Raw genomic sequence first — 22839 nt, forward strand, 5'->3', positions numbered from 1 at the left:
ATATGAATGTATGGAACCTTTTATTTGTAAGAAAATGTTCATATGAATTTATGGAATTCTATATGTTTTTTTTAATAAAAACAAATTGGTATCATATCTAATTTAGGCCATTCTGGCCGTCTTTTTGTTCGGGTGTGTTCTCTGGTGTGAGGGTATACTTGCAGGTGATACCAGTTATAAGAATCCACACCGTGGAAGAACAAAGAACAGCTACTGGAAATACTAAAATCTGAGTGTTTTAAAGTTATACCAAGCGCAATTGGTTATTGTTTTGTTTATGTTATTCTTTGAACGTTCACTAACAGGGACTTTCTCCATATTGCTGCTGGTGGGTTGAGCGCGGGGTGGAAGACATTTTTTTGTATCTATATATATATATATATAAAACGGAGGTTTCCACACAGGTGGAAGGGGCACTCACAATTAAATAACACATACAAAAAATTAAATCGCATAAAATATTCATGGTTTAATAGTTGGATAGTCTGTTGCACCAACTCGCCCTTAATCGACGTTTCGACCCCATAACTGGGTCTTTTTCAAGATAGGCAGATTCGGTGAGAGTTCAAGTAACTTTTACAGATGTACACATGATAACATCGGTAGAGATCTAGGAAAGAGATAGAACATAAGAACACACTTAATGCCTCCCAGGCCCCATTGTTGCGCTTAGACACAATACTAAATTACTCAAGGCGCACTCAAAGTGCACACATCAAGTATACCTTAAGCCCAGTGGATAAACTAATGCTACAGTGACCACCAGCGTGATTCCAATTAACAAAAAAAGCTTACATAAGCAAATTACTTCTAGGAGATGTCCAGACAACACCTATCCACTCAGCTGGTATGCAGCTCAAGTGCCTAGAAAACCAATGTGTACAATATATCAGATAAATGGAAGAAGGGCCAAATACTGTTTAATTCAAAAGTCACACAAAAATACACATATACGTACTCCAGCGACTATGCCTTCACAGATAAATGCATGAAAATTTCTAATAGTGTAGTTCACGTGTTAATCTCCCTATAAACAAAAAATGGGAGGTGAAGCTGGAAACTGTAGACATCTATACTGATACAATGTGTGAGTATAGACAACACCAACTACTCACTATATACAGGCAATCATCCCAGTGTGAATGCATCCAGGTTGGCCACTTAATAAATTCCACAGCACATCAAAAAACGGTCACTAAAATAAAAACAGTATGTAATCAAGATATCAGTCACCTGGAGTCAAAAAAGACAATGTTCACAACCACGAGGTGATAAGTACTTACAGAAACCGTAGTCACACTGTCAAAGGGCACCCGGCTCTGCACTCACTATCTAGACGCCAGTGAATATAACCCCAGGAGACCGGAAGTGAACACGACGTCACTTCCGCTCCATAGTTTCACCACAGAAACCAAAACTGTATAAACACCCACACGTGGGCACACACTCCCCACCTTCTGGTGATGATATTCACGGGCCTAGTACCTAACAGTAATCATAGTCACAGCCGCTACACACAGCGGTCTGGGACGTTCTCTGCGTCTCACGGACCGGAAGCGCATATGCTGACAGAGTCCGGGACGCGTCATGCGTTCCATAGACCGGAAGCATGCGTTCCACCGGGCAGAGGTGAGACGCACTGCTACCTACAAGTCAATACTCGCTTCACCCTCTCACTGTACCATCAGTGTAAATCTATAGGTACCCACAGTTAACCAGGAGGAAAAGGTCCTGAGCACTATATCCACTGGTCTTACCATCCTGTAACACCAAGTAACACGGAGTTAATAAATATGTCCTATGCCAACTTATATATGGCACAGTATGAGGAAACAAACATTTATCCGAAGTACGGTAAATTCATACGTTTATACAAACGATTTATTGACGATGTATTTATACTGTGGGCGGGCTCTGAGCAGACTTTTGTTAATATGGTGGAGGATTTGAATCAGCTGGCGTCTCCGGTTAGGTTTACACACACAGTATCGACCAATGAGATCTGTTTTCTTGACATTAGGATAATAGTCAGAGGGAGGAGATTAGTAACAACCCTCTTTCGGAAGGCTACTGACCGTAATACTACACTTTTGGCCAGTAGCCACCACCCCCCATCGTTAAAAGATAATTTGCCGGTATCTCAATACATCAGGGTTATGCGTATAAACTCTGAGATGGAGGCAATGGATATACACCTTAACGAGATGACTGCCAGATTTGTTGAACGTGGTTATAAGCGTAGGGTCCTTAAGGGATGCCTAAGGAAAGCCACAAGGATATTTAATGGTGAGGTTAGGGCTAGAAGAGCTAATACTAACAGGATGACATTTTCCACCACATATAACAGGATGTCTGGCTGTGTTCGGAAATCGATCAATAAACATTGGCCTATTGTGACGTCTGATAACACATTACCATTTACAAATATGCCGACACCGATGATGGCGTTTGGTAGGGGACACAACTTGAAACAGCTTCTGATGCGCCCCACGGTGTATCAGGATGAGGCTCCGGATAAGACCCTTATCATGAAACAGAAACCTGGATGCTTCTCCTGCGGGGGCTGTGTGACCTGTAGATCCATGGTGACGGGTCCCACTGTAATGCATCCTCAAACTGGGAAGAAAATACGAATGACATACCATCTACACTGTCGTTTAGACTATGTTATTTATATACTTATTTGTCCTTGTGGTTTGTATTATGTGGGGCTAACCACCAGGACTTTTAGAGATCGAATGGCCAACCACCACACATCTATACGTGCAGCTTTTGAAACCGGAATTACTGATAAACCAGTAGCCCGACATTTTTTCGAAAATAAACATCAGGTGTCGAGCATGAGATGTAAACTGATAGATTGGGTCCCACCCAAAAAAGGGTGGGGGTGACAGGACGCTCGCGCTTAAACAGCGCGAGAGTTATTGGATTTATACTCTGGACACTGTCGCCCCCAAGGGAATGAATGAATATAACCCATTGAATCTTTTTATCAAACGGTAAATGGTCCCATTTCAGGGTCACCCCTGGCTGATATGTCTCTAAGCTATGCATAACCAGAGTGTGCATATTGATACCCTAATGAGGGTTTTTCTATGTTTTGGTTGGTTAAATATGCCCTTTTGCCTATATGCCGATCGGTTGAAGGTGTCCCTGTCAGTAGGGAATCTTCGGTCATGTGTTATGGTCTCGCCAGGCGACTTTTGTCTCCTAGGCCGGACTGCGAGGTCCAGCCCTTGTTCCTATCTTCAACATTAAACCTTAATTGATCAGTGCGGGTATATTGATATTATATCACATTTATGTATTGTTTTATTAGTATTATTATTGTACAATGTCTCTATTCAATTACTGTATACATTATCCTAGTGTCACACTACTGGTTTGTAATACACTATTGATTTGGGGTTGTCCTGTCCCATATGGATTTCTGTGTCTTGACAACATGACCTCCAGACATAACCCTTGGGGGTGTGGAGTTTAATCCTCTGTACACTTTTATATTTATATTTATTCATTAATATATTTTTTTGTTAATAAAGTGTATTTGTATGATGTATGGTCAGACAATCACATGTTTGAACTGAATCATATGTTTGAACTGTATCATGTAATGTCTGGAATATGGTATTATCTATTATGTATGTAACAATTATCCTGAGGTTTGAAGTATGGACAGTTGGGCTGGACCTATGTGGATTTTGCACCACTATTAGTCCTCAGGTTCCATTGTTGCATTATGTTTTGAATGTTCTATTTGAGGAACAGACATATTTACTAACTCCGTGTTATTTGGTGTTACAGGATGGTAAGCCCAGTGGATATAGTGCTCAGGACCTTTTCCTCCTGGTTAACTGCGGGTACCTATAGATTTACACTGATGGTACAGTGAGAGGGTGAAGCGAGTATTGACTTGTAGGTAGCGGTACGTCTCACCTCTACCCGGTGGAACGCATGCTTCCGGTCTATGGAACGCATGACGCGTCCCGGACTCTGTCAGCATATGCACTTCCGGTCCGTGAGACGCAGAGAACGTCCCGGACCGCTGTGTGTAGCGGCTGTGACTATAATTACTGTTAGGTACTAGGCCCGTGAATATCATCACCAGAAGGTGGGGAGTGTGTGCCCACGTGTGGGTGTTTATACAGTTTTGGTTTCTGTGGTGAAACTATGGAGCGGAAGTGACGTCGTGTTCACTTCCGGTCTCCTGGGGTTATATTCACCGGCGTCTAGATAGTGAGTGCAGAGCCAGGTGCCCTTTGACACTGTGACTACGGTTTCTGTAAGTACTTACCACCTCGTGGTTGTGAACATTGTCTTTTTTGACTCCAGGTGACTGATATCTTGATTACATACTGTTTTTATTTTAGTGACCATTTTTTGATGTGCTGTGGAATTTATTAAGTGGCCAACCTGGATGCATTCACACTGGGATGATTGCCTGTATATAGTGAGTAGTTGGTGTTGTCTATACTCACACATTGTATCAGTATAGATGTCTACAGTTTCCAGCTTCACCTCCCATTTTTTGTTTATAGGGAGATTAACACGTGAACTACACTATTAGAAATTTTCATGCATTTATCTGTGAAGGCATAGTCACTGGAGTACGTATATGTGTATTTTTGTGTGACTTTTGAATTAAACAGTATTTGGCCCTTCTTCCATTTATCTGATATCTTGTACACATTGGTTTTCTAGGCACTTGAGCTGCATACCAGCTGAGTGGAAAGGTGTTGTCTGGACATCTCCTAGAAGTAATTTGCTTATGTAAGCTTTTTTTGTTAATTGGATTCACGCTGGTGGTCACTGTAGCATTAGTTTATCCACTGGGCTTAAGGTATACTTGATGAGTGCACTTTGAGTGCGCCTTGAGTAATTTAGTATTGTGTCTAAGCGCAACAATGGGGCCTGGGAGGCATTAAGTGTGTTCTTATGTTCTATCGCTTTCCTAGATCTCTACCGATGTTATCATGTGTACATCTGTAAAAGTTACTTGAACTCTCACCGAATCTGCCTATCTTGAAAAAGACCCAGTTATGGGGTCGAAACGTCGATTAAGGGCGAGTTGGTGCAACAGACTATCCAACTATTAAACCATGAATATTTTATGCGATTTAATTTTTTGTATGTGTTATTTAATTGTGAGTGCCCATTCCACCTGTGTGGAAACCTCCGTTTTGTATTTGTGGCTGACCTGTCAGTTCCACTGGGTGCACCCAAAACATGTGTCTATACATTTTTTGATGTGAGTGCGGATCTCCAATGATATATATATATATATATATATATATATATATATATAAAATTGTTAATAAAACTTCAAATGGTTATGTCATATTATGACTTCCTTTTTGTGCTTTCAGGTCGGTCCATATTCAGGTATTTCTTTACTGAGTGACCGGAAAATGTTTCCATCTTTCTTCAGGACTGCTCCAAGTGATAAAAGACAATCTATTGGACTGGCTCAACTTATTTTGAGCTTCGGTTGGACCTGGATCGGATTTTTAGCCACAGACAATGATTATGGTCTCCTGGGAATTCAGTTAATAAAAAAAGAGATAATTAAGGCTGGAGCATGTGTAGCTTTTACTGAACATATACGTTTAGGACAGCCAGATCGCAATGCTCCATATATAGTGAGGGTCATTAAGGAATCAATGGCTAAGGTGATCGTTGTATTCTCTGTGGACTTTCAATTTGTTCCTGTTGCAAATGAAATGTTGAAACAGAACATCACAGGGAGGATATTTATTGGAAATGTTGGTTGGGTCAGGACCACATTACTATCAACAATAAATTATTTACACATTTTTTCTGGCACTCTTGGCTTTACCGTTAATGATTATGTGGTTCCAGGATTAAGTCATTATCTCAGCAAGATACATCCTTCTCAGTCTATGGAGGGGACCTGGGTGAACTTGTACTGGGAGAAAGTTTTCAGCTGCAGTTTTCTTTATGAGAAAAAGCTTACTGGTTCTTTGGAGGAACCGGTCAAAGAATGTACAGGAGAAGAGAAGTTAGATGATGTCAGGAGCAGTTTCACCTACATCAACAGCTTAAAATATTCTTATTTTACTTATTCATCTGTGATGGTTTTGGCTAAAGCTTTGGATGATCTGAGAAGCTGCAAGGCGGGTGACGGGCCATTTTCCCATGGGACCTGTGCAAACTTTTTGAATTTCAAACCATGGCAGGTAATATACCGTCTAAGACTTAGAAGTCAAATGTAATTCTATTTTATAGAAATACCAATTGTCCATATGCATTATTTATGTTTAGCAGATGCATTATGGTATACAATGTAGCATCTTCAAAGTAGTAACAACTGAGATAATTTCACTCTTCTTACAGTAAAGTTCATACAAATGTTATCCTGGTGCCTAATTTTCTGGTAATACATTTTGAAACAATCTTTGGCTTTCTTACCTGAATTTTAAGATACTACTACTACTACTACTACTTCTACTACTGCTACTACTACTACTACTAATAATAATAATAATAATAATAATCTTATTTATATAGCACTTTTCTCCTAATAGGACTCAAAGTGCTTTACATTTGCCTTTATAGCACAAAATACAAAACAAGCTTAACAGTAGGTATTGGTGAAAAGCGTAAGTAAATAGGTACAGTAAGTCTTGAGTCTATATTTGAAGGTTTCTAGAGTGGCAGCTTCTTCCACTGTGTGGGGAAGAGAGTTCTATAGAGTCTGAGCCACAAAGCTGAAAGCTCAACCCCCAGATGAATTACGGGAGATACTAGTTACTGTTTATAGTCCTTCATCTACAGATCGCAGTAATCAAGTGGGACAGTAAGGAATCAGAAGCTGCTTCAGGTACCTAGTACCCTGGTCATGTAGGGCTTTAAAAGTCAGTAAGCCAAACTTGAGAACAATTCACCATATTACAGGCAGCCAGTAAAGGGAGTAGAAAATTGGTATGAGGCTGGTTAGTTAATAGCCTGGAGGTTGCATTGTTATTGGTGTTGTCAATGTGAGCTTTCTGTTGCTATAGTATTATTATTATTATTATTATAAAAAGAATGAGGAAAAAGCTGGGGAGGGGCATTTTGGGGGGTATCATATTCCCCCTATGCATTTTCAGCCTCTAAAAAAGTCAGGATATCGCGATTTATGACCAATGGTAATTATTGTAGTATGCAATTAGAGGTCGTTTTTTATGGTGAAAATAGACCCGTGATCACACAAAAACACATTAAATCGGTGATAAGTTCCCTATCCCATGTGTTATTGCTGCTCCAGTGGCTTCTCTTTAGGGATTAAGCTTTGCGTTCCTTGGTCATGTGAAGCATAAGCCTAAATAAGTGCGGATATCGGGGAATAAGGACGCCGGCATCAGGGCTAATTGGGAACCACTGGACAGAGCTGCCAGCATACCACTGCTAATACATTAGCTGGCTCCCTAACCATCTACATATTGGGATTGGATCATTATATATACAAGCAAAAGGTCTACAGACATTAGGTTGACCACTAATGGTCAACATGAAATAAGTTGACAGGGTCAAAAAGTTAACAGGGTCATTAGGTTGACATGAAAAAGGTAGACAGTCTTAAAGGTTACAGGGTCAAAATGTTGACAAGGTTGGCATAACAAAAGCTCGACACAACTTTTTTTGGGGGTTTTCTGTCATTTTTGCAGTCAAAGCACATGGAACCCCAATTAGCGTACCACATCCCCTCGCATGAATCACAATTGTAGTCCACGTGGATGGTGACCTTTTGTACCTGTCGACCATAAGCACTGTAGACCTTTTACATGTTGACCTATTGACCATGTCAACCTTTTGACCATGTCAGCCTAATGTATGTTGGCCATTAGTAGTCGAGCTAATGACCGTCAACCTTTTTTATAGTCTGGATAACAAGCTACTTATACTCCAGCGGGATTTTGGGACTGCAGCAGCAATTTGTATGCAGCTGATCAGAGCACAGGCCTGGCACCCAGAACACATCCAGTACAAGGTGGGAGATAAGAACTACAGCAGAGCCATTAAGCATTCACAGCGCTACATTATTTCAATAGGATCTGGTCAGGTTCCAATGCCGGAATCTCGACACTGCTCAGAATGCCAGCACCGGCATCCCAACTAGGTACACCACTGGGATCCAGATCGAGTGTTTGCCAGCCTGCCAGACAGATAAGCCAAGGGGAGGTGGGTTAGGTTTAGGCTGTGGTAGTAAAGTTAGGTTTAGGCTGTGGAGAGGGGGAGGTAGGTTTAGGCTGTGGTAGTAAGGTTAGGGTTAAGCTGTGGGGAGGGGGGGTTAGTCAATGGACAAATTCTGCAGCCTTTAATGGTGAAACAGTGAATATATGCTGTGGTGCTACTTAGCCACTTGGTTTATTTGCAGAGTGGGGAAGATAAATAAATAATTATTGCACAAGAATCAGACTGCTTTCTGAACCTACCTACTAATAAATATACCTTACTAACTATATTGCTTTTACTAATACGAGAATTGTATTGTATAACTAACCATAGATTCTAACTACGTACTGCAGGGGTGGGGAACCGTATAAGGCCCACAAAGCCACTTGTTCCGGCCTGCTGCTGTGTGTGTGTGTCAGTGGAGGAGAACGCAGCATGCACCTCTCTTGCCCCTTTGTGCTCAGTCTGGCAGCAGTGTGTCTCAGCTGTCAGGGCAGGGAGGAGAGTGCAGCTATATCTGGCGGCAGCGGCGTGTAGGATCTCAAACCAGCCACCGGTTCATGAGCCAATCAGAGCTCGTGGACCAGCAGCCAATCAGGAGCTGCTGCCAGTCCATTAGCTCTGATTGGCTCATGAACCGGTGGCTGGTTTGAGGTCCTACACGCCACTTCCCAACATAGCTGCGCTCTCCTCCCTGCCTGACCCCTGATAGCTGAGACACGCCTCGGACTGAGCACTAAGGGGCAGGAGAGGTGAACACTGTGCTCTCCTCCCCTGACACACACACACAGCAGCAGCAGCGGTGAGCAGCACAGTGGGGTGGGGGCATGTGTGGGGTAATATGTATTTGGCACTGTGGGGCAATGTGTATCTGGCACTGGAGTAATGTGTATCTGGCATTGTGGGGCAATGTGTATCTGGCACTGTGGAGTAATGTGTATCTGGCACTGTGGGGACATGTGTATCTGGCACTGTGGAGTAATGTGTATCTGGCACTGTGGGGCAATGTGTATCTGGAACTGGAGTAATGTGTATCTGGCATTGTGGGGCAATGTGTATCTGGCACTGTGGAGTAATGTGTATCTGGCACTGTGGGGACATGTGTATCTGGCACTGTGGGATAATGTGTAGCTGGCACTGTGGGGTAATGTGTATCTGGCACTGTGGGGCAATGTCTATCTGGCACTGCAGGGCAATGTGCATCTGGCACTGTGGGGTAATGTGTATCTGGCACTGTGGGGCAATGTGTATCTGGCACTGTGGTGGCATATGTGTATCTGGCACTGTGGCGACATATGTGTATATGGCACAGCATTATTGGGGGTATATGTATATCACATCCCATTTTAATTGGTCACACCCTGTGTGGCATGTGGCCACACTAATTTTTTTGGCCCACGCGCCAAAGGTGCGCGCGCACACAGTACCACTAAGTGGCATATCTACTGGGGGCATATCTACTGGGGGCATAATTACTGGGGGCATATCTACTGTGGCAGAACTACTAGGGGCATATCTACTGGGGCAAAACTACTGCGGATGGACAATAGAAGACTCTTATTTGGGAGCACTCTAATACAGATGGACTTATATGTTTCAAATACCTTATACTGATAAAATCATATCTTTAATGGATTCTTATTAAAATATGGTTATAGGAGTTCAATTTATATCAATATGTGAATCAAAATATCTGCAAAAAAATATTATAACAAATAAAGTGTATGTATAGTAGAGTAAATGCTGCAATATAATATGAGCCAGAAAATCTTTTCTACGACCAATAGAATGTCACATTGTGGTTATAACAATATTCATTGTGAAAAATATGACCATCATTCATTCTGCAAGAATCCCTTAGGGAAATTTTATTGCAGAGAATAAAATCATGGGTCATACAAATCCGAGTGCCAATTGATATTCTTTATCAGTGATACATAGATAGGCAGCAATATTTATTGCAGTACTAGGGTGTTCCAAGGTGGTCTCCCATTCAAGTACTAAACCGGCCCTCTATTGCTTAGCTTCCAAGATTGGAAGAGATTGGGCATCTCCAGTGGGGTGTGTCCGCAAATATTGTGCTTGCCTCTCTTGTCACACTAATTGGATAAATTGTGAGTGCTAAAGATAGGGATTATTATATATTCACAATGACAAAAATTGAACACATATGTGACAGTTAGACCCATAGACAAAAAATGGGTATAATGGTTATGTGGAAAAACGAAATGAGTACCACACTTTTCCAATACAATCCTTTCTTTTTAAAAAATAGGAAATTGATAGTGATTACTTTTTAAGTACCCCAAAACATATAGGGCAGTGTGGAAGTAGCAATAATGGATGCCCAAGGCTATGGTATGTTATGCACCTATCTACACAATGCAAAACACCACCTGACTGAGAAAATCCTGGAGGATCAATCAGAGTACCATCAGCAGCATAATAAGTTAAATAGAGTACATATTTATTATAGACATCAAACTTATTATTTTACTATGCAATAGATAGCACCAGAGCACAATATTGGGCAATTTGGTTGAAAAATATATTGACATTTACAAAAAAACATGAGTGAAGTAACTGGCTGTCCTGATTTAGCCCATGATGCCTACATCCACAGCAATTCATCCCTATCTGTCAAACATCTTGTTGGTCAAATGCCAGAGAGGTGGTTGTTGTGTAAGATATAAGTATGTGTTAATAAAGAAACTAATAAAGAGGCAAATATAGCCACCCATTCAATGACAGAATGCATCTTTGATTCTCTAACGTCCTAGTGGATGCTGGGGACTCCGTCAGGACCATGGGAAATAGCGGCTCCGCAGGAGACAGGGCACATCTAAAGAAAGCTTTTAGGATCACATGGTGTGTACTGGCTCCTCCCCCTATGACCCTCCTCCAAGCCTCAGTTAGGTTTTTGTGCCCGTCCGAGCAGGGTGCAATCTAGGTGGCTCTCCTAAAGAGCTGCTTAGAAAAAGTTTTTTTAGGTTTTAAATCTCAGTGAGTCCTGCTGGCAACAGGCTCACTGCATCGAGGGACTTAGGGGAGAGATTTTCAACTCACCTGCGTGCAGGATGGATTGGAGTCTTAGGCTACTGGACATAGCTTCAGAGGGAGTCGGAACACAGGTCATCCTGGGGTTCGTCCCGGAGCCGCGCCGCCGACCCCCCTTACAGATGCTGAAGATCGGAGGTCCGGAAACAGGCGGCAGAAGACTCTTCAGTCTTCATGAAGGTAGCGCACAGCACGGCAGCTGTGCGCCATTGTTGCTACACACTTCTCACTGACCAGTCACGGAGGGTGCAGGGCGCTGCTGGGGCGCCCTGGGCAGCAATATTAAATACCTTTAGTGGCAAAGAATACATCACATATAGCCATTAAGGCTATATGTATGTATTTAACCCAGGCCAGATTTCTCAAAACCCGGGAGAAAAGCCCGCCGAAAAGGGGGCGGAGCTTATTCTCCTCAGCACTCAGCGCCATTTTCCTGCTCAGCTCCGCTGTGAGGAAGGCTCCCAGGACTCTCCCCTGCACTGCACTACAGAAACAGGGTAACAAAGAGAAGGGGGGCATAAATTGGCGATATTTATATATTAAAAGCGCTTATAACAAAAACAACACCTTTTAGGGTTGTTTATATACATTTATAGCGCTTTTGGTGTGTGCTGGCAAACTCTCCCTCTGTCTCCCCAAAGGGCTAAGGGGGTCCTGTCTTCGATTAGAGCATTCCCTGTGTGGCTGCTGTGTGTCGGTACGTGTGTGTCGACATGTATGAGGACGATGTTGGTGTGGAGGCAGAGCAATTGCCGGTAATGGTGATGTCACCCCCTAGGGAGTCGACACCGGAATGGATGGCTTTAGTTATGGAATTACGTGATAATGTTAGTACATTACAAAAGTCAGTAGACGAAATGAGACGGCCGGAAAACCAGTCAGTACCGGCTCAGGCGTCTCAGACACCGTCAGGGGCTGTAAAACGTCCCTTACCTCAGTCAGTCGACACGGGTACCGACACAGATGAATCTAGTGTCGACGGTGAAGAAACAAACGTATTTTCCAACAGGGCCACACGTTATATGATCACGGCAATGAAGGAGGCTTTGCAGATCTCTGATACTGCTGGTACCTCAAAAAGGGGTATTATGTGGGGGGTGAAAAAACTACCTGTAGCTTTTCCAGAATCAGAGGAATTGAATGACGTGTGTGATGAAGCGTGGGTTAACCCAGATAGAAAACTGCTAATTTCTAAGAAGTTATTGGCATTATACCCTTTCCCACAAGAGGTTAGGACGCGCTGGGAAACACCCCCTAGGGTGGATAAGGCGCTCACACGTTTATCAAAGCAAGTGGCGTTGCCGTCTCCTGATACGGCCGCCCTCAAGGATCCAGCGGATAGGAGGCTGGAAACTAACCTGAAAAGTATATACACTCATACTGGTGTTATACTGCGACCGGCAATAGCCTCAGCCTGGATGTGCAGTGCTGGGGTAGTGTGGTTGGATTCCCTGACTGAAAATATTGATACCCTGGATAGGGACAGTATTTTATTGACTCTAGAGCAATTAAAGGATGCGTTTCTTTATATGCGAGATGCTCAGAGGGATATTTGTACTCTAGCATCAAGAGTAAGTGCGATGTCCATATCTGCCAGAAGAAGTTTATGGACGCGACAGTGGTCAGGTGATGCGGATTCCAAAAGGCATATGGAAGTATTGCCATATAAAGGAGAGGAATTATTTAAGGTCGGTCTATCGGATCTGGTGGCCACGGCAACTGCCGGCAAATCCACTTTTTTACCTCAGACCCCCTCCCAACAGAAAAAGACACCGTCTTTTCAGCCGCAGTCCTTTCGCTCCTATAAAAACAAGCGAGCAAAAGGACAGTCTTATCTGCCGCGAGGCAGAGGAAAGGGTAAGAGAGGGCAGCAAGCAGCCCCTGCCCAGGACCAGAAGCCCGCCCCGGGTTCTACAAAGCCATCAGCATGACGCTGGGGCTTTACAAGCGGACTCAGGAGCGGTGGGGGGTCGACTAAAGATTTTCAGCAATCAGTGGGCTCGCTCACAGGTGGACCCGTGGATCCTGCAGATAGTATCTCAGGGTTACATGTTGGAGTTCGAAAGGTCTCCCCCTCGCCGGTTCCTAAAGTCTGCTTTACCAACGTCTCCCTCAGAAAGGACGACGGTATTGGAAGCCATTCACAAGCTGTATTCTCAGCAGGTGATAGTCAAGGTACCCCTCCTACAACAGGGAAAGGGGTATTATTCCACACTATTTGTGGTACCGAAGCCGGACGGTTCGGTAAGACCTATTCTAAATCTGAAATCCTTGAACCTGTACATACAGAAATTCAAGTTCAAGATGGAGTCACTCAGAGCAGTGATAGCGAATCTGGAAGAAGGGGACTTCATGGTGTCCCTGGACATAAAAGATGCTTATCTGCATGTCCCAATTTACCCCTCACACCAAGGGTATCTCAGGTTCGTGATACAAGACTGTCATTATCAGTTTCAAACGCTGCCGTTTGGTTTGTCCACGGCCCCTCGGGTCTTTACCAAGGTAATGACCGAAATGATGGTTCTTCTACGAAGAAAAGGCGTATTAATTATCCCTTACTTGGACGATCTCCTGATAAGGGCAAAGTCCAGAGAACAGCTGGAAGTCGGTGTAGCACTAACCCAAGTAGTGCTTCAGCAACACGGGTGGATTCTGAATCTTCCAAAATCTCAATTGACCCCGACAACACGTCTGCTGTTCCTGGGAATGATTCTGGACACGGTTCAGAAAAAGGTGTTTCTCCCGGAGGAGAAAGCAAGGGAGTTATCCGAACTGGTCAGGAACCTCCTAAAACCAGGAACTGTGTCAGTACATCAATGCACAAGAGTCCTGGGAAAGATGGTGGCTTCTTACGAAGCAATTCCATTCGGCAGATTCCATGCACGAACATTTCAGTGGGATCTGCTGGACAAATGGTCCGGATCGCATCTGCACATGCATCAGCGGATAACACTGTCACCAAGAACAAGGTTGTCTCTCCTGTGGTGGTTGCAGAGTGCCCATCTGTTAGAGGGCCGCAGGTTCGGCATACAGGACTGGGTCCTGGTGACTACGGATGCCAGCCTACGGGGCTGGGGAGCAGTCACACAGGGAAGAAACTTCCAGGGTGTATGGTCAGACCTGGAGACGTCTCTTCACATAAATATACTGGAGCTAAGAGCGATATACAATGCTCTAAGCTTGGCAAAACCGCTGCTTCAGGGTCAGCCGGTGTTGATCCAGTCGGACAACATCACGGCAGTCGCCCACGTAAACAGACAAGGCGGCACGAGAAGCAGAAGAGCAATGACAGAAGCTGCAAGGATTCTTCGCTGGGCGGAAAATCATGTCATAGCACTGTCAGCAGTGTTCATCCCGGGAGTGGACAACTGGGAAGCAGACTTCCTCAGCAGACACGACCTTCACCCGGGAGAGTGGGGACTTCATCCGGAAGTTTTCCACATGATTGTGAACCGTTGGGAAAAACCAAAGGTGGATATGATGGCGTCTCGCCTCAACAAAAAACTGGACAGATATTGCGCCAGGTCAAGAGACCCTCAGGCAATAGCTGTGGACGCTCTGGTAACACCATGGGTGTACCAGTCAGTGTATGTGTTTCCTCCTCTGCCTCTCATACCAAAGGTACTGAGAATTATTCGGAAAAGGGGAGTAAGAACAATACTAGTGGCTCCGGATTGGCCAAGAAGAACTTGGTATCCGGAACTTCAAGAGATGCTCACGGAGGATCCGTGGCCTCTACCTCTAAGAAGGGATCTGCTTCAGCAGGGACCTTGTATGTTCCAAGACTTACCGCGACTGCGTTTGACGGCATGGCGGTTGAACGCCGGATTCTAAAAGAAAAGGGCATTCCAGAGGAAGTTATTCCTACCTTGATTAAGGCTAGGAAGGAAGTGACCGCACAACATTATCACCGCATTTGGAGAAAATATGTTGCGTGGTGTGAAGCCAAGAAGGCCCCAACGGAAGAATTTCAATTGGGTCGATTCTTACATTTCCTGCAGGCAGGATTGTCTATGGGCCTCAAATTGGGGTCTATTAAAGTTCAAATTTCGGCCTTATCAATCTTCTTCCAGAAGGAATTGGCTTCAGTGCCTGAAGTACAAACTTTTGTCAAGGGTGTACTACATATACAGCCCCCGATTGTGCCCCCAGTGGCACCGTGGGATCTAAACGTAGTTTTGGATTTTCTCAAATCTCATTGGTTTGAGCCTCTCAAATCTGTAGATTTGAAGTATCTTACATGGAAAGTAACCATGCTACTGGCCCTGGCTTCAGCCAGGAGAGTTTCAGAGTTGGCGGCTTTATCGTACAAAAGCCCATATCTGATTTTCCATTCGGACAGGGCAGAACTGCGGACACGTCCTCATTTTCTCCCTAAGGTGGTTTCGGCTTTTCACTTGAACCAGCCTATTGTGGTGCCTGCGGCTACTAGCGACTTGGAGGACTCCAAGTTACTGGACGTTGTCAGAGCATTAAAAATATATATTTCAAGGACAGCTGGAGTCAGAAAATCTGACTCGTTGTTTATATTGTATGCACCCAACAAGATGGGTGCTCCTGCGTCTAAGCAGACGATTGCGCGTTGGATCTGTAGCACAATCCAACTTGCACATTCTGTGGCAGGCCTGCCACAGCCTAAATCTGTAAAGGCCCACTCCACAAGGAAGGTGGGTTCATCTTGGGCGGCTGCCCGAGGGGTCTCGGCATTACAACTTTGCCGAGCAGCTACGTGGTCAGGGGAGAACACGTTTGTAAAATTTTACAAATTTGATACTCTGGCTAAGGAGGACCTGGAGTTCTCTCATTCGGTGCTGCAGAGTCATCCGCACTCTCCCGCCCGTTTGGGAGCTTTGGTATAATCCCCATGGTCCTGACGGAGTCCCCAGCATCCACTAGGACGTTAGAGAAAATAAGAATTTACTTACCGATAATTCTATTTCTCATAGTCCGTAGTGGATGCTGGGCGCCCATCCCAAGTGCGGATTGTCTGCAATACTTGTACATAGTTATTGTTACAATAATCGGGTTATTATTATTGTTGTGAGCCATCTTTTCAGAGGCTACTTCGTTTGTTATCATACTGTTAACTGGGTTCAGATCACAAGTTGTACAGTGTGATTGGTGTGGCTGGTATGAGTCTTACCCGGGATTCAAGATCCTTCCTTATTGTGTACGCTCGTCCGGGCACAGTACCTATCTGAGGCTTGGAGGAGGGTCATAGGGGGAGGAGCCAGTACACACCATGTGATCCTAAAAGCTTTCTTTAGATGTGCCCTGTCTCCTGCGGAGCCGCTATTCCCCATGGTCCTGACGGAGTCCCCAGCATCCACTACGGACTATGAGAAATAGAATTATCGGTAAGTAAATTCTTATTTTTAATTCTAAAAAAAAATATTCAAAAGCCATATTTTTAGATAATTTTTAAAAAATGTGTGACATTGTGCTCTGCTGCCGTCAATTGCATAATCGCGCAAAAATAAAAACCCAAATTATGCAAAAAAAGACAGAAAACAGATAGAGTTTTTTTGACCAAAAACTGACAATGTGAAAACATAAAGTTGAAGGCTGGCAGGAAGACAGATTAAGAGTAAGCTTAGTCCTAACAATTTCAACTGTATTTTGTATTATTTGAAAAAACAACACAAAATCAATTGCAAAATTTGATTTTTAGTAAATGAGAGATTTTTTCTAAAAGTTTAGAGACTTCAAAAGGAATCAATTTTAATTGATTTTGAAGATTCATAAAGTCCTTCCCAAATTCGAATTTTAGTAAAAATACCCCCTGGAGACTAAGTTGTTAGCATAATGTTCTGGTTTTTGTCTGAATTCAGAAGGCAAGTTTCATAGGGTGAAGAATTTAAATGTCAGTTGTCACATGACCTTTAGAATAAAGCCCACCCTCCCAGATTATGACATTTGATGCTATAAAAAGCATCACTATTATACTGGACGGTATGTCCTGTGGTGGACTAAAGATCAGGAAACTGACTTTGGACTTGGTTAGTGAATTCCAGGCATCGGTGATAGCAATGTCTGACAAACAATTCTAATAATAATAGAAGTGATAGTAGTAATTGTTTTATTAATACAGATTGCCTTCTTATTCTGGTCAATTCAATTGTAATCAATATTGTGGAACAGCACACATTGTGGAACTTTAAATGGATTTAATGTATTATCTTGACATTGTCAAAAATGTTTACTCTTCTTTACCTACTCTTCACAGCTCACACACTATATCAGGAAAGTCAGACTCACACTTAGTGGTGACAAATACATTTACTTTGATGAGAATGGAGAGCCACCTTTTGTCTATAGTATTGTGAACTGGCAACTGAGTCCAGAAGGAACTGTAAGGCAAATTCAGGTTGGCAATTATAATACTGCCGCACTTCCTGATGAAGCTCTGACCATCAATTCAAGTCTGTTGCTGTGGCCTATGGGGGATCAGCAGGTTAGTATACTGATGAAACTCAGGTACCTGTACAACTGTATAGTTCTTCATATGTGAACCAAGCTTCTAATTAGTAAATGCATCTATTGTCTATATCTAATAGTCAGACGCCAAAAATTCAAAGCGGTTATATATAGGTCATTACTTTGTCAACATTACATTTTTAATAGACACACTGACTAAATAATTTTTAGCATCCATTTAAAGTAAGCAATAGTGATGATCCTGAGTGGTCACCTTCTTAGTGTGATCATCTAGGGCCTAATTCAGCAGTGAAAGCTGAAGTACGGAAATAGCGATTTGGTGATTTATGCACTTATGTGTGTGTGTGCTCACCACTGCGTGCATGTGCGTGGACTTAGTGGGGGGGGGGTGATGCAGCATGGACAATGGAAGCGTGTCAGAACCATTTATGGGATGGGCCACGGTGGCTGCGTGATGTCACACGCAGCACCTGCGACCCAAAACATAGCGGCCCGGCGACTACCTACGTGGTTGGGCTGTGGAGGCAGGGGGCAACATTAAAGAGCAGGGGGCGGACCCAGCATGCGGGGAGGCCTTACCATGTGCTGGGCGTTCCCCCACATGCAAGAGAAAGGAGTTGTAGTTTTGCAATTTTTCGCATGGATCACTAATTAGAAAATTAGCAAATGGAGCGATTAGCGAACAACTGCGCATGTGTAGTGTTCGCATTGTGCACGCACGTGGGGTTATAGTGACAGAAAATGTGTACAGATCGTAATCGCAATGTAGTCGCTGTTTGACTGACAGGAAGCTGGCATTTCCGGGTGGAATCCTGCCGTTTTCTAGGTGTGTCAGAAAAAACTAGGGCGTGCCCAGGTGTTTTTGGGGAGGGTCTCAGATGTCTTCAGAGACCACTTCCAGGCCCTATCAGTCACAGATTCCTGGCAGCCTCAGACCTACTCACATTTGTTCAGATGGCAAAAACTCTTCAATGTTCCGGGAATTGCATATGCAACTGCGATCTGTGATGCTTTTGCACATTTTCATGGGGGATTTTTTCTTTCTGTCAGGGTGGCGCCTTTCTACAGACAATGGCAATTTTCTTGTTCCATGCTGAAATAGGCACTTAGAGACCAGTTCTCAGAGAACTGGATCCGCTCATCTCTAGTATATAGATATTGTATTGTTATAGTATATAGGGCCTAATTCTGAGTTGATCGCAGCAGCAATTTTGTTAGCAGTTGGGCAAAACCATGTGCACTGCAGGGGAGGCAGATATAACATGTGCAGAGAGAGTTAGATTTGGGTGGGATGTATTCAGACTGAAATCTAAATTGCAGTGTAAAAATAAAGCAGCCAGTATTTACCCTGCACAGAAACAAAATAACCCACGCAAATCTAACTCGCTCTACAAATGTTATATCTGCCCCCCCTGCAGTGCACATGGTTTTGCCCAATTGCTAACAAACTTGCTGCTGCGATCAACTCAGAATTACCCCCATAGTTGTATGTGTAACTCAAACTGCACATACTGGATGGTCCCATTCTGCCCATATGGCTTTGATTGCAAGCTTCTCTGGCCAGAATATATGACCACCTCTCTCTTGCATTTCATAAAATTGCCCTGTCCATAGGTTGTACAAGAAGAGTGTTCTACTGTAGACGCTGCTAAACTACACAGAATTGTTAATAAACCCAGCAACTCTCACAGCTTTTTATTACACATTTTATTCTTAAGAAAGCACAAACTTGTAACTGATGGCTAGAGTCTTATTGTTATTTATCAAGGAAACAATGTTCATGATATCCAACAAAAGGCATTGACAAGCTATCCCTGTAACACAATATAACATGTTTAAAAGACCATTCAAAAAATAAAAGTACATTACTCTTTGTGCCCAGGTCCCTCGATCGGCCTGCAGTGAGAGCTGTCCTCCGGGATACAGGAAGGCTGCTAGATCAGGACACCCCGTCTGCTGCTATGATTGTGTCCAATGTCTACAAGGAGAAATATCTAACCATACAGGCAAGTACATGACTTTCTGTTTACCGCAGAGATATTGGAACAGAAAAACTGTAATATCTGTACTAAAATATTGAAATATATTCAAAATTCTGTTAGATTCAGTAAGAACACTTCTATCACATTAGACACCAGGTAATGCTTTTCAAATAATGTGAATAAGAAGTTTCATAAATATATGACCATTTCCTAGTTTATATCATCACTTTCCAGTTACCAACGGATATGGGAGCGTGTATGAAAACCTTACCCTGTCAACTATTTATCTCTTTTGTAAGAGTAAACTATATATATATATACACTGCTCAAAAAAATAAAAGGAACACTAAAATAACACATCCTAGATCTGAATGAATGAAATATTCTTATTAAATACTTTGTTCTTTACATAGTTGAATGTGCTGACAACAAAATCACACAAAAATTATCAATGGAAATCAAATTTATTAACCCATGGAGGTCTGGATTTGGAGTCACCCTCAAAATTAAAGTGGAAAAACACACTACAGGCTGATCCAACTTTGATGTAATGTCCTTAAAACAAGTCAAAATGAGGCTCAGTAGTGTGTGTGGCCTCCACGTGCCTGTATGACCTCCCTACAATGCCTGGGCATGCTCCTGATGAGGTGGCGGATGGTCTCCTGAGGGATCTCCTCCCAGACCTGGACTAAAGCATCCGCCAACTCCTGGACAGTCGGTGGTGCAACGTAGCGTTAGTGGATGGAGCGAGACATGATGTCCCAGATGTGCTCAATTGGATTTAGGTCTGGGGAACGGGCGGGCCAGTCCATAGCATCAATGCCTTCGTCTTGCAGGAACTGCTGACACACTCCAGCCACATGAGGTCTAGCATTGTTTGCATTAGGAGGAACCAAGGGCCAACCGCACCAGCATATGGTCTCACAAGGGGTCTGAGGATCTCATCTCAGTACCTAATGGCAGTCAGGCTACCTCTGAACCTTTGAACCCTCTAGGCTGGATTTGGATAATACTCGGACAACAGTCATCTTTATCTCTCACATTAAATAGACATAATTTGGCAATAGTACTACAATACTTTTATTAGATGCGGAAAAGGTCTCCGATAGGTTGTCTTTGTCCTTTACGTTTCCGGCCTTTAAAACCTATGGCTTTTGCTGGAAATCTTTGTCTGCTATAGATGCCCTATATCTCAATATTTATGTGTTCATGAATGGGCTTTCTTCACCAGTATTTAATTTCTGCATAAATTATCGAACCATTGGTGACTAGGGTGCTTTATAGTTGACATTTAAGGGTCATGGTGATTGTTACACAACATAAGATATTACAGGTTGAGTATCCCTTATCCAAAATCCCACATTTTTGGGTCCCATACTGAGATAATGACATAAATATTATATATATTATATCATGTATAGATATAGGTAGATATATTATATATATAATATATATAATAAATATGTCATTATCTCAGTATGGGACCCAAAAATGTGGGATTTTGAATTTTGGATAAGGGATACTCAACCTGTATTTGCTGCTGACCTTATCATTTCCTCTAACCTCATTCCTTAATCTTGGGGCTGAATTGGACTTATAGGGTAAATATTCTTGATACAAGGTCAACCACACGAAATCAGTAGCAGTAACATTCCATCTCCGTTTCTCCTTTGATTAATCTCTTGGAAATTAATTTTGCCTACTTGTGGTGTCGAATAAGTACATTATTATTATTATTATTATTATTATTATTATATTTTATTTATAAGGTGCCACAAGTGTTTCGCAGCGCCGTAAAACGGACAGTACAGGGAGACAAAACTTAGTATTACAGTAAATAAATAACATAAATAGAATACATAGGTATTCATATCACGAGGACCTATGACCAACAATATAAATCAACTTATAACTCCCTTTTACAGTCTATCAAAGAGGATCTGGCATAGTGGGATCCTCTCTGTATATAATGGACTGGGGGATCCTCTCTGTATATAATGGACTGGATGTATTAATTCAGTTAAAATAATCTATGTACAGATGTGCACGAAAACAGTATAAAGAGCACTGGGCAATAAACACTGGGCAATGTAAATTTCATATCTAACATTTTCGGCAAAGGTAGAAAATCAGTTTTAAGAACTCATTGTCACTGTTTCATTTCAACATCATAATGATATTAGACGCACAGGTTGGATTCGATCTTCAGAAAAAAACATTCAGTTTATTCAGGGAAAAATTCATTTTTGGAAAAAGAATAGGGGGTTCTACCACAGGCAGATATATATGACCAAATACACAAAGAGGGAAAGGATTGATTGCCCAGGAGTGGTGCACAATTGTGGACAATATAGCGGCTCCATCGCAAATGTGCACTCCCGGCGTGACTAGGCGATCCGGTGCCTAGCCGTGCTATGGGAGTGCGCTAAGACAATCCCATTACAGCGAATGGGGTGCGTGCGCATCACAGACGTGCGCGCGGCCCAGACGCTGTGATAGGCACGCCTAGTTGGAGCCACAATTAGCTGGCTCCATCTGTAACTTTTATTCATTCATTAAATAGTATGATAAAAACGAGCTAATTATATAATAAAATTAGATAGATCAGTGAAAGAAACAAAGAGTGTGTTTAAAAAAAACTTAGGGGGGTATTCAATTGTTTGATAAGTCAGTTGGGTGTCTGTTTTTTTCTGTCTATTAGATAGGAAAAAACAGACACCCAACTGTCTTTTCAAATAACTGAATACCCCCTTAGTGTGTCTAAAAATATTCTACATGTATCAATTTGTATCTGCTGAACCTACATTGCTTTATTCATAAAGTCCCAATGAGGGCTCATTCATTCAACACAGCCATTTCCACATAATATCAACGCCTCTGTGGGTGTATATATCAAAGTTAGTCACCTGATAATGATAGAAATTCCCAAACATGCATATAGTGATGTTCAATAAACAGTGGGATTTATGGCTAACGTAACCATAATGCAGTATTATGTTGAGGGACATATATAGTTTTGAACCCTTCTGGGATAGTAGTAATATGAGCCTAATACCAACATGTACAGCTCAGTACTGGTGTGATTTATTTGACTTGATATTGTTATAATAAATTAAGGGCAATTACCCTGAGAAATATAACAAAAGATTAAAAAAATAAAAAAATCTCTCTCTCTCTCTCTCTCTCT

General features: G+C 42.6%; 1 pseudogene; it reads left to right on the forward strand.

The window, feature by feature from the left end:
- The window catches only part of LOC134934203 (vomeronasal type-2 receptor 1-like), a 77725-nt pseudogene that overhangs the window by 25729 nt on the left and 29157 nt on the right, over nt 1-22839 (forward strand).

The sequence above is a fragment of the Pseudophryne corroboree genome, chromosome 6 (assembly GCF_028390025.1).
Source record: "Pseudophryne corroboree isolate aPseCor3 chromosome 6, aPseCor3.hap2, whole genome shotgun sequence".
Lineage (NCBI taxonomy): Eukaryota > Metazoa > Chordata > Amphibia > Anura > Myobatrachidae > Pseudophryne > Pseudophryne corroboree.